This window comes from Lithobates pipiens, unplaced genomic scaffold, assembly GCF_037356315.1.
Source record: "Lithobates pipiens isolate NorthernLeopardFrog02 unplaced genomic scaffold, aLitPip1_a1.2 Scaffold_28, whole genome shotgun sequence".
In the NCBI taxonomy this organism is placed as follows: domain Eukaryota; kingdom Metazoa; phylum Chordata; class Amphibia; order Anura; family Ranidae; genus Lithobates; species Lithobates pipiens.
The window spans coordinates 108,644,124-108,657,858 of record NW_027507789.1 but is presented as its reverse complement, the minus strand read 5'-3'; positions in this window follow the sequence as shown (position 1 = coordinate 108,657,858).

The following is a 13,735-nucleotide window of genomic DNA, read 5'->3' as shown; positions in this document are numbered from 1 at the left end:
GGTATAACCCCCTAAACTTGAGTAAACACATCTGCATACGCTCGGCGGGAAGGGGGTTAAACTTAACACTGACTGACTGCTCAAATGCATATTTAGTAAATCTGCGTTTATACTTCCATCTACTTTAAACTGAACATTGACTGACTGCTAAAATGCATATTTGGTAAATCTGCATTTGTCACCTCTGTTTCAACTCCATCTGTAGCCATGCTCACATTATTTCAATGTTTATTAAGCTATTAAGTCTTACCTAAATTATGGGTTCCCTTAGCTTTACCATTTTGGCCTTTCGGTCCTCTTGCAGTTTGATTGTGGTGTGAAACATTTTGCTCTGCTAGCTGTGTGCCTAATATTAGCTCCTGATTGATTAGTTGCCAGATTCAATCCACCCCAATACAGTATAAAAACAAGGCCTTCTTTATGGGGGAACACATGTAGGGGGCTGCATATTCAGGGGTTCCTCCAAAGAAGTGGGGTTCTTTAAATAAGTGGCACTTCCGCTCTTGCACTTCAGCGATTTGCACAAAGCAAACCGCAGCAGACTGCAGGTGACCTAATTTCCAATTCATCTCACCTTCCTCTCTGAAACATGCACTCTTTACTTCTCCTCCTTTTCACAATTGCAGCCTCTCTCCTCAAACTCTCTTTTCTTCACCCCTCTTCTCCGCCCCATAATGTGTATATATCACCCTCACTTAACCCCTCCTCCTATTACTGCACTCATCACCTCTTTCTAACTCTAAGCCCACTTGCTAACAAACCCCCCAGGATACTGAAGCATGTCCCCTCATACAAATATGAACAACAAGTATATTCTCATACTACCTCCACCCTGGGCCTCCCTTATTTAACTGTACCCAACACACCCTTCACCATCACCCTACACCCTCTGGCAGTAGACGCAATCTACACAATTTAGTCTCCATTCCTCTTTTTCCCAACGCCACCCCCCCCCCCCCATCCTGTGCCTTCCGGAACGCCCGCTCTGTCTGCAACAAACTCACCGCTGTTCATGACCTCTTTGTCACTAGTTCTTTAACCTAAATCAAAGAGAAGGATTGTGGGAATTTCCAAAGAGAGAAACCTGGCTCCACAAATCTGACACCCCTTCTCCTGCTTCCCTCTTCCAGGGTGGCCTTCACTGGACTCACTCCCCTAGGCCTAATGGATGCAAGGGAGGTGGAATGGGATTCCTTCTATCCCCCAGAGCACCTTCCAAGTTATTCACTCTCCTCCCTCTCTTTCCCTCTCATCATTTGAAGCTCACTGTATACGTCTATTCTCCACAACTTCTCTAAGAATTGCTGTGATCTACTGGCTCCCTGAACCAATATCGACTTTCCTTGATGAGTTTTCTGCCTGGCTACCCTACTTTCTCTCTTTGGAAATTCCCACAATCCTTCTCTTTGATTTCAACATCCCTGCTAATACAAACACTCCTGCTACTTCTAAACTTCTTAGTCTAACCTCTTCATTTGACCTCAAGCAATGGGTACAGGCTTCCACTTACTATGATGGCAACACCCTTGACCTTGTATTCTCCTACCTATGCACTCCATGCAACTTCTCAAACAATCTTTTTCCTCTCTCTGACCACCTCCTTATTAGTTTCTCTCTCCCCCTTTCTTCCACCACCTTTCCCTCCAAGCGCCAAGTATCACCCGTAGAAACTTTCACAACTTCAACTCTTCTCTCTTCTATTCTGCTACTGACCACCTCTATGACAAAATCTCTCCCCTGTCCTGTCCCACCCAAGCCACTTCCATCTACAATAAAGCCACTTCCATCTACATAAATCTCTGTCCTCCACCCTGGACAAGCTCACTCCCTCAGGCCTTGTCCTCTACAACCCCTGCAAACAGATGACACTAAAATTCTCAAAAGACGTAGTCGCGCTTGAGCATCTGTGGCACAAGACTATGGCCGCGTACACACGAGAGGATTGTCCTTCCAACTTAGTCCGCTGAAACGTGTTTCAGCGGACAATCCGCTCGTGTGTGGGCTTCAGCGGACTTTTTCAGCGGACAGTCTGGCGGACTAAGTCTTTCGGAATTTCCGTAATATTGTCCGTCCAAACTTGGTTTCAGCGGACAGTCCGCTCGTGAGTAGGCTAGTTCGACGGACTAAGTATGGCGCATGCTCAGAAAGGATTTACACGGCCGAAGGTTGCATTGCAGTGTATTGGACGTCGAATTTCTAGTCCCGTCGTACGTGCCGTACACGTCATCGCGCAAGCTTTCAGCGGACTGTCTGTTCGTCGTGTGTGGTCAAGTCCGTTCATTCAAAAGTAGGACGGACTGTCTGTCGGATTGTCTGACGGACTTAGTTGGACGGATAGTCCGCCCGTGTGTACGCGGCCTAAGTCTCTCAAAGACTTCAACCAATGCAAATCTGCCCTCCAAAAATACTTCTCTTTCCTCCACACTGCCAAGCAGACCTATTTTACAACTCTTATTAACACCTTCTCATCCAATCCCCGTAATCTTGTCACGATCGTCCTGGCGTTCTGGTCGCACACGGAAGACTTACCCGCAGAAGCCTGTCGTTGAGAACCCGTCGTTCCCCTTTGACGCGCGCTAAAGCCAACGGACGCTCTCGCGGCGGCATGAACGAGCGCACGCGTGCACGTGGGGTCACGAACGGGCGCACGGCCACTCGCGGGGGCACGCTGACTCGTCGTGCGACCGTTTTGGCGCCCTAAAGGCTTCTTAAGGTCCTTGCTCCATTCCCTTCTTGCTGTCCAGTCTACAGCGTGTTCGGAGATCCTGCTATTCAGTTCCTGTACCTGTTACCTTGGTTCCTGTTACCCGGCTAGTTCTTGACCTTGATCCGTTGCTGCCTGCCTACGACTTCTTGCTTGTCTGACCACGTCTCTGCCTCATCCTCTTGTACTGCGTTGACCGTTTCCTGCTGACCCGGCCTGCACCCGACTCTGCTGTTCCTGCCTACCCGTTTGGATTTCCTGTGACTGCTGTCTTCGCTGACGACCGTCTGCCTGCCAGTCTACCCACTTGTGCCTGCCTCACCAGCCGATTACCATCAGCCCTACCTACTCGCTGTCGGTGTTCTGCTGCTTATCCGGACCTGCCTCTATCTGCCAGGCACTTGTGCCCTCTAAACTTTTGACTTCCTGTTACCACCTCCAGGGGTTCATTAGCCAGGGGATACGAGGGGCCGCTCCCTGCATTCCGGGCTCGTCTACTAGGTACGTGACAGTACTGGACAGCCATGTCCGAGCCTGCGCAGGGAGCCTCCCCCATGGACGAGCTTTGCAGCCACCTGGCTGGCCTTACCCAGGCAGTAAAGAGTCTACAAGAAGGCTACGGCAGACTGGAAGAACAAGTCCAGGCGCTATCTGCTTCTTCGCCAGCTGCTCCGGGAGCCCATGCCCCACCATCAGTGGTGATGATGCCACCCGAGCCCAGGGTCCCAACTCCGGAACGATTCGCGGGAGACCGGAACAAGTTCAGAGCCTTCCGCAACTCCTGCGAGCTCTATTTCGCCCTGCAACCGAGGACCTTCTCCCTTGAGGCGACTAAGGTGGGGTTCGTTATTTCCCTTCTGACGAACGAACCTCAGGCCTGGGCACATCGTCTGCTGGAACGAAAGGATCCGTCCTTAGACGCCAGGAACACCTTCTTCCTGGCGATGTCTAGACTCTATGAGGATCCCCAACTCGCTGCGACCGCTGAAGCAGCCTTACACGCCCTGCAACAAGGTCGCAGGCCTGTGGAGGACTATGTGTCGGAGTTCCGACGTTGGAGCGCTGACACGGACTGGAACAACGCGGCCCTGCGATATCAGTTCCGCATGGGTCTGTCCGAGCCTCTGAAGGACGAGTTGGCACGTGTGGGCATTCCCGAAACTCTGGAAGCTCTGATAGACATCTCAGTCCAAATTGATAGGCGCCTGAGAGAGCGCCACCAAGAGCGTTCTACCGCAGCTACACGCCCGGTCTGGATGTTACCACGGGTGCCTAGCTCCGCCCACCCAGCTCCTTCTGTTCCAGCCGCAGCCACTTTGGATCCCCCGGAACCTATGCAGCTGGGGCTACTCCGTCCATCCCTGACTCCAGAGGAACGCCAACGTCGCCGGGTCAACAACCTCTGCCTGTACTGTGGAGAGCCAGGACACTTTGTTCGCACTTGCCCAGCTAAGATGCGTAAGTGCCTCCTTGTTCCACCTGTCCCCTCACCTGTGTTGTCTGATAACACCTCTCACCTGGCTGTCCCTGTTCTTTTGCAGCTTCCAGGAAGGACTATTCCAACCCACGCAGTTATTGACTCCGGGGCGTGCAGTGGCTTTGTAGACTCGTCCTTCGCCCTGAAGAACAGGATTCCCCTTAGACCGAGAGAGAAGGGGCTCTCGGTATACCTGGCCGATGGGTCTACTTTGGAATCAGGACCAGTGACTCAGGAGACTAGTCCCCTATCTGCTGTCATCGCCGGGACTCACCAAGAATTCCTATGCCTAGATGTCATCAAGTCTCCTCTGTTCCCCATCATTCTAGGTATGCCTTGGTTGAAAGCACACAACCCACGCATCGATTGGGCCACTGGAATGATTGAGTTTCCTTCGGTCTACTGTCTCCAGCATTGTTGCCCTTCAGTTAACGGGGACTCTTCGGCCCTCCTCTGCTTGGAAGCAGACGAAGAAACCCGACAAGCTGTGCTCAAGGAATATCATGACTTCCTAGATGTTTTCAGTAAGAAGGGGGCCGAAACTTTACCACCTCATAGGCCATATGACTGCCCTATTGAACTACTCCCGGGGGCAGAAATCCCCTTCGGAAGAATCTTCCCTCTATCCGAGTCTGAACTGAGTACCCTGAAGTCCTACTTGGATGATAACCTTGAGAAGGGATTTATCCGACCCTCTACCTCCCCGGCTGGCGCTGGGATTTTCTTTGTGGAAAAGAAAAACCACTCCTTACGCCCATGTGTGGACTATCGGGCGTTGAACAAAATCACCATTAAAAATCGCTACCCCCTGCCATTAGTACCCAAACTTTTTCAGAGACTAGGTTCTGCTAAGTTGTTCTCCAAGCTGGATCTTCGGGGTGCCTACAACCTCGTCCGTATTAGGAGGGGTGACGAGTGGAAGACTGCCTTCCGTACCCGCTTCGGGCACTTCGAATACTTGGTGATGCCGTTCGGGTTGTGTAACGCCCCAGCCACGTTTCAGCATTTTGTCAATGACATTTTTAGAGATTACCTTGATCTGTTTGTAATTATTTACCTTGACGACATCCTAATTTTTTCCCCCACTTTAGCCGACCACCGGGAACACGTGAAGAAGGTTCTGACTCGTCTCCGCCTTCACGGCTTGTACGCCAAACCCGAGAAATGTGTCTTCGAACGGCAGAGCATCCAGTTTCTCGGCCTGGTCATCTCTGTGAGAGGGATTGAGATGGATCCCCAGAAGATCTCCGCAATTCAGGACTGGCCTGTCCCTTCCGATAAAAAGGGAGTTCAGCGATTTGTGGGATTCGCAAATTTTTACCGCAAGTTTATTAAGGGATTCTCTTCTATTATCTCTCCCATTACCGGACTGACCAAGCAGGGCCAGAAGTTTTGTTGGACCCCCGAAGCACAAGAGGCCTTCAAGACCCTGAAGGATTTGTTCGTATCGGCCTCTGTCCTGAAACACCCCGATTCCGCTCTACCATATATCCTCGAAGTTGACGCCTCAGAAATAGCAGTCTGAGCGATTCTTTCCCAGAGGCAGGGGCCCAAGTCCTTACTCCACCCGGTTGCCTTCTTTTCCCGCAAATTGTCGGAGGCAGAGAGGAACTACGACGTCGGAGATCGTGAGTTACTGGCAATTAAATCTGCACTCGAGGAGTGGCGCTACCTGCTGGAGGGAGCCATCCATCCGATCCTGGTCTATACCGACCACAAAAACTTGGAGTACCTTAAGACAGCAAAGAGATTGAAGCCCCGTCAGGCCAGGTGGGCACTCTTCTTCTCCAGGTTTTCATTTCACATCACATACCGTCCCGGATCCAAGAATACCAAGCCAGATGCTCTATCCCGCATGTACAGTCAACCGGAGAGCCTGCCACCTACTGATACCATCCTTTCTACAGGGAACTTTCTTCTGCTCCAGGGGGATGTGGTGTCTCAAGTTAAGCAGGCTTCCATAGGCACAACACCTCCATCCGGTATCCCGTTATCTTCCAGTAATGACCTTCTGTGGCATGAGGGCAAGATCTTTGTTCCCCAGGAAGTTCGGACTCTGGTTCTGGCCTCCTGTCATGACCACCCATTGGCCGGCCACTTTGGGGTATTCAAGACTTTGGAATTACTCCGACGTACATTCTGGTGGCCACGAATGAAGGACGACTGCAAGAGTTATGCGGAGGCTTGTGTCACCTGTATTCGGAGTAAGGGCAACAAGTCTAGAGCCTGGGGTCTGCTAAAACCGCTACCTGTTCCTGATAGACCATGGAGGATGATCTCCATGGATTTCATCGTCGAACTCCCTCCTTCGGAGAACTGTTCAACGATCTTCGTCATAGTCGATAGACTCACCAAAATGGCCCACTTCCTGCCCATGAAGGGCACCCCCTCAGCCACAGAGACAGCCAACACCTTCGTTAAGGAGATTGTAAGACTCCATGGCATCCCCGCCAACATCACATCTGATAGGGGGGTGCAGTTCACCTCAAGATTCTGGAGAGCACTCTGCGGAGCTCTGAAAATCGACCTTTGCCTGTCCTCAGCCTACCACCCGCAGACCAACGGCCAGACCGAGAGGACGAACCAGACACTGGAGCAGTACCTTCGTTGTTTCTCGTCCTTCTCCCAAGATGACTGGGTCTCTCTTCTACCTATGGCCGAGTTCGCCTACAACAACACAGTCCACTCTGCCACCAAGCAGTCCCCTTTCTATGCGAACTTTGGCTTCCATCCATTGTTCTTGTCTGGCAATCTCCCCGAGTGTTCGGTACCCGCGGTACAGGAGAGTCTTAACTTCTTTGAAGTAAATAACAAACTTCTACAAGAAACCCTGACCAAGTCACAGGAGCATAACAAAGAAGTTTTCGACAGGAAGAGAAGGGGGGAGCTGGATCTCAAGGTTGGGGATCAGGTCTGGTTGTCCACCTTGAACCTTAGACTGTCTTGCCCCTCCAAGAAGTTGGGCCCAAAATTCGTGGGTCCCTTCCCGATCAAGAGGAAATTAAACAACGTGGCTTTTGAGCTCAAGCTTCCTGAATCCTTCCGGATCCATCCAGTCTTCCATGTGTCACTTCTCAAGCCCGCTGTCCCGGATCCCTTCACTGACAGAATTACCAGTCCTCCAGAACCCGTGATGGTCAATGGGGAAATTGAGTTCGAGATTGAATCCATACTGGACTGCAGGAAGAGACAAAACCAGATTCAATTTTTGGTCAAGTGGAAGGGGTACGGACCTGAGGAGAACTCCTGGGAGCCAGAATCTAACATCCACGCTAAGAGACTCATCCGTGCCTTTAAGAATTCTCACCCGAGTAAGATGGCTCAGTTGGGCATCCGGAGGCTGCCCCTTGGGAGGGGCAATGTCACGATCGTCCTGGCGTTCCGGTCGCACACGGAAGACTTACCCGCAGAAGCCTGTCGTTGAGAACCCGTCGTTCCCCTTTGACGCGCGCTAAAGCGAACGGACGCTCTCGCGGCGGCATGAACGAGTGCACGCGTGCACGTGGGGTCACGAACGGGCGTACGGCCACTCGCGGGGGCACGCTGACTCGTCGTGCGACCGTTTTGGCGCCCAAAAGGCTTCTTAAGGTCCTTGCTCCATTCCCTTCTTGCTGTCCAGTCTACAGCGTGTTCGGAGATCCTGCTATTCAGTTCCTGTACCTGTTACCTTGGTTCCTGTTACCCGGCTAGTTCTTGACCTTGATCCGTTGCTGCCTGCCTACGACTTCTTGCTTGTCTGACCACGTCTCTGCCTCATCCTCTTGTACTGCGTTGACCGTTTCCTGCTGACCCGGCCTGCACCCGACTCCGCTGTTCCTGCCTACCCGTTTGGATTTCCTGTGACTGCTGTCTTCGCTGACGACCGTCTGCCTGCCAGTCTACCCACTTGTGCCTGCCTCACCAGCCGATTACCATCAGCCCTATCTACTCGCTGTCGGTGTTCTGCTGCTTATCCGGACCTGCCTCTATCTGCCAGGCACTTGTGCCCTCTGAACTTTTGAATTCCTGTTACCACCTCCAGGGGTTCATTAGCCAGGGGATACGAGGGGCCGCTCCCTGCATTCCGGGCTCGTCTACTAGGTACGTGACAAATCTCTTCTCCACCTTCATCCTCCTCCTCCTCCGCCCACTGACTCACTCACTGCCCAGGAGATTGCTAATCACTTCAAAAACAAGATTGATAAAATCCGTGATGAAATCTCCACTCTAAAGGTATCTCCCCCAGTTAAGACCCCATGTCAACAGGTACAATTGACACTCCTGTTATTCAAATCTGCTACCACAGACGAAGTTTCTAACACCCACCTAACCACCTGTCCCCTGAACCCTATTCCCTCTCAAATACTACGGTCGCTCTCTGACTATCCTAAACTCTCTAAACCACATCTTCAATCTCTCCATCACCTCTGGCATCTTCCCCAATGCACTAAAACATGCACTTGTCATCCCCATACTTAAAAAGCCATCCTTGGACCCTACCAATCTTAACAACCTATGCCCTATCTACTTGCTCCCCTTTTCCTCTAAACTCCTTGAACGCCTGGTTTACAACCAACTGAGTGACCACTTCATTAAGAATAACCTTCTTGATCCCCTTCAATCTGGATTTTAGCCCTCAACACTCCAAAGAAACTGCTCTCTTAAAACTCACAAATGACCTACTAACTGCAAAAACCAACTGACTCTATTCTGTACTCCTACTTCTGGACCTTTCAGCTGCCTTTCACACGGTTGACCACCCCTCCTCCTCAAAAAACTTTACTCCCTTGGTCTGCGACTGTGCTCTTCGGTGGCTCTCATCCTACCTATCCCAATGCACCTTCAGTGTTACTTACAATTCTACTTCCTCCACTCCTCTTCCCTTCCCCGTCGGGGTCCCCCAAGATTCTGTTCTTGGACCTCATTTATTTTCAATCTGCACCTCTTCTCTTGGTCAGCTGATAGCCTCTCATGGCTTTCAATATCATTTCTACGCTGACGACACACAAATCTATCTCTCCACCCCTCAACTCACTCCATCATTCTCCTCACGCATCACTAACTTACTAACAGACATATCTGTATGGATATCACACCACTTCCTCAAACTCAACTTGTCCAAAACCGAGCTTATAATATTTCCTCCCCCACGTGCTTCTTCCCCTGACTTATCTGTTAAGAGCAATGGCACAACCATCCATCCATCCCCACATGTCAGCATGCTAGGTGTTATCCTTGACTATGAAGTCTCCTTTCAGACCCACATTCAATCACTTTCCAAAGCTTGCCACCTCAACCTCCGCAACATCTCTAAACTACGTCCCTTTCTAACCAATGGAACCATAAAGCTCCTGATTCACTCCCTGGTTATCTCTCACCTTGACTTCTGCAACTCCCTCCTCAATGGCTTACCTTTAAATAGACTATCCCCCCTTCAGTCCATCATGAATGCTGCTGCCAGACTCATCCACCTTGCAAACCACTCAGTGTCTGCTACCCCTCTCTGCCAATCCCTCCATTGGCTGCCACTCGGCAATGAGTTAAATTCAAAATACTAACTATAAGTTACAAAGCCATCCACAACTCTGCCCCCAGCTACATCACTAGCCTAATCTCAAAATACCAATCTAAGCGCCCTTTTCGTTCCTCCCAAGATCTCCTGCTCTCTAGCTCCCTCATTACCTCATTCCATATCCGCCTCCAGGACTTCTCCCGAGCCTCACCCATCCTCTGGAATTCAATACCCGAATCTGTCAGACTGTCTCCAAATTTATCGACTTTTAGGCGATCCCTGACAACTTTCCTCTTCAGAGAAGCCTATCCTGCCTCCATCTAACAACTGCACTATTTTCTCCATTAGCTCATTCCCCACAGCGATTACCCTTTTGTATAACTTGACCCTCCCTCCTAGATTGTAAGCTCTACCGAGCAGGGCTCTCTGATTGCCCCTGTATTGAATTGTATTGTAATTGTACTTTCTGCCCTAATGCTTTAAAGCGCTGTGTAAACTGTTGGCGCTATATAAATCCTGAATAATAACAATAATAATTTAATTTATGCAACAGTGTGTTAGAATGTAAAAGTCAGCATTTGACTACAACGTCCATCTACCCAAGTCATGCCAGAGAAATTTAGGAGCATAAAAACAAGAGACGATACTGTGCAATTCAATCAGAGCATAATATCCTCACTGTGACTGCATCATGTTTATCAGAATGATATTTAATTTAGTTTAAATGTGCATCACAAGCTTAGAACATTAATCGTCTCAAGAATGCAAACTTCACCTAAAATATTGTATATCTTGACATGACTATGTTAAAGAGGTTCTTCAGCCCCCCCCCCACCTCCAAAAAATATCAAAGGTCAACAGCTACAAATACTGTAGCTGCAGACCTTTGATAAGTTGACACTTATCTTTCCAGGGTCCCAGGACTGTTCTCACCTAGGCTGGTTCTTCGCCAGTCTTTGGGTCCCTGGCACCTACATGCTAACGGCTGTGACTCCTTGCGACTTTACAGTTGGCTCCCCACTGTGCATGTGTGAGCCGCCCTGTTCCCTGTCAATGGTCTCACAGCCTCCTGAGACCTGTGACATGTCCCAAAAGGCTGTGGGTGTGGGGGGATAACTCCCATAGCACTTCTTCTAGGCAATCTAGGAGGAAGTGGGAGCGGGTACCTCTCAAAACCAGGTGCCTACCCCTCCCCCCTAAAAAATAAGTTGAAGAGGGATGGGAGAAGAGGCAGAGAAGCTGAACTTCCCTTTAGGAGTGAAAGAAGTTGTATGGGCTTTTCTTTTCTTTTTTTTTTTAAATAACAAACATGTTATACTTACCTCCACTGTACAGTTCGTTTTGCACAGAGTGCCCCCGATCCTCCTGTTCTGGGGTCCCTCGGCGGCAGTGTCGTTGGCAGTAGTGCGAGCCAATGGCTGCGCTGCTATCAATCTATGCTATCTATCCAATCAACGGTCAGACTCCATGGAGAAGAGGACGCTGGGGGATGTGCACACCAGGTGAACTGGCTCAGGTAAGTAAACCCCTTTAAGTTCAGTTTTAATGGTAAATTGACAGCCTAAAAATCCTGAAATTGCAACATATAGTTGGCACTTATATATAAGAGCTGTTTTACCTGCAAATGTTTTTTTCTGTCTATCCAGTTCTGACATTTACACAGGCCAGAGAAACAGCACAGCCAGGTTTGTTTTCTCTACTGCAGTATGAGCAGTATACCTCGGTCACTTCCATTTTCCCAACTAGTGATTGGACAGAAAAGGAGCAGCAGACTGACGAGTCTATCTCCCTCTGCTCTGTCTTCCTATTGGCAAGACCTCCAATCAGGGTTCTGCATTTAGACTAGTTGCACATGCTCCACATCTGTTGTTGGGTGCTGTAGATCCTGAGGCCAATGCTACCTATCACATTTGCTGTGTCTCTGCTGCTGCCAGCGGAGTAGGTGGCTACAGTATGCCCAAAGCCGCGATACTTCATTGTTCTGCTACTATTGACCAGTGGTGCCCCAGGTCTTCCAAAATCCTAGCAAAGCCCCTGCTTCCCTTCCTTCCATGATACAGTGCTCAGAGCCTAACTGACCAATTGCCCAACTTAAGCTCTCAATAGTATTGGGGTGAAGAAAATTAACCCTATATAAGCTTTGAATAAAGACACAACGCTTACACAGGTTTTTATACTCTAAACTCCAGAAGGTGAACACTGCTGCTGCAATAAGTTAAAAATTCCTAATTTCATTCTGACACCGCCGTAGGCGATGAACTTCATCCCCTGAAAACTACATTCTATGAATGGGTGTCACTCACACTCAATCTCCTCTATTCATAAAATCTAAGCTGAGATACCATAAATATATTGACCCGTGTGACGTGTTATTTAAAGATGCTTGTGAAAAGATGTCGAAACCCAGATTGTCAGGTGTATAGGCAACAATGCATGTGTGTTCAGTAAGGATGGGAGCACAGTTCGGACCGAGCATTGGTTGTTTGGAAATTCTCAGAACAACTGAATTATTATTATCGTTCGACCGCTGCAGTGAAAGCCCTGATTGGCCAAAGCAATAAAAGCTTCACCCAATCAGGGCACAGAGCACTGTCAGACCTATGATTGGACGCTGTCATGATGACTGTATCCAATCATGGTTCATAGCTCTTAATCTCCCCTATAAAAGTATTCTTTCCAATGCGGCCATTTGTACTGTGACAGCAGTGTGGAGAGAGATAGAACAGGGCTCTGTTCAGTGCTATTAGACAGTTAGTGTGCTATAGAGGTTTATTTACTAAAGGCAACTCCACTTTGCACTACAAGTGCACTTGGAAGTGCAGTCACTGTAGATCTAATGCCGCGTACACACGATCAGACTATCCGGCTGACAAACCGACAGACTTTGCAGCGGAGGTCCGCCGGACTTTCCGAACGGACTATAGCGGGAGTCCGGACTTTTGAAATGAACGGACTTGCCCACACACGTAAAGTCCGTTCATTTTGAACGCGGCTCCAGGTAGACTGGACTAGTGCAGGAAGTCAATGTCGCCGCCTCATCACATGGTGACTCCGCCCCTTATGATGTCACAGTCCCAGTATCCTCTGGAACTGTGATATCATAAGGGGGCGGGGTCACAATGTGACATCATCCCGCCTCTTGTCCCTAAATAAGTCACCGCGCAACGCGTCCCTGCCATTGTGGCCAGAGAGAGCATCATGTCAACATTGCAAGGGAGAAGAAGAGAAGAAGGCAGCGGCGACAGAAGACCCGGCCACCGCTTGTAAAAGAGCTATAAGAAGATAACGGAGGCCCAGCAAGAAGAACCGAAGAGGGGGACAAGACCCCCGAAGAGGGGGACAAGACCCCCCGAAGTTGGAAGAAGATCCCCGGACAGCGACGGTGACGACAAAGAAGAAAGCCGGGCTCCTCTGCTAGTAAAAGAGCTAGCAAAAGAGCAGATGATAGCGGAGGAGTCCGGCAAGAAGACCCCCCAAGACGGAAGACCACCGGAGCTGTCCAATAAATTATTTTAAAAACGTGTTTTTTTATTTACACTTTTTTTCACCAGGTGAATGGGTAGAGGTACATGGTACCCCAATACTCATTCACAAAGGGTGGGGGCCGGTATCTGGGGGCCCCCTTATTAAAGGGGGCTCCCGGATTCCGATAAGCTCCCAGCCCGCAGACCCCGACAACCAACGGCCAGGGTTGTCGGGAAGAGGCCCTTGTCCTCATCAAAATGGGGACAAGGTGCTTTGGGGTGGGGGGCCGCAGGGCCCCCTTCCCCAAAGCACCCCCCATGTTGAGGACACGCGGCCTGGTATGGCTCAGGAGGGGGGGGGGCGCTTGCTCGTCCCCACCTCCTTTCCTGACCAGCCGGGCTACGAGATCGGATAAGGGTCTGATATGGACTTTGGGGGGGACCCCCACGCCATTTTTTCGACATAGGGCTTCCCCTTTAAGTCCATACCAGGTGATGGGGCCATCGAGGTGTCAATCTCGCCGATGGAGGTGGCGAAATTCACTTCCTTCACCAGTCCCGTCTACTTGGAGCCGCGTTAAAAATGAACGGAATTTTCT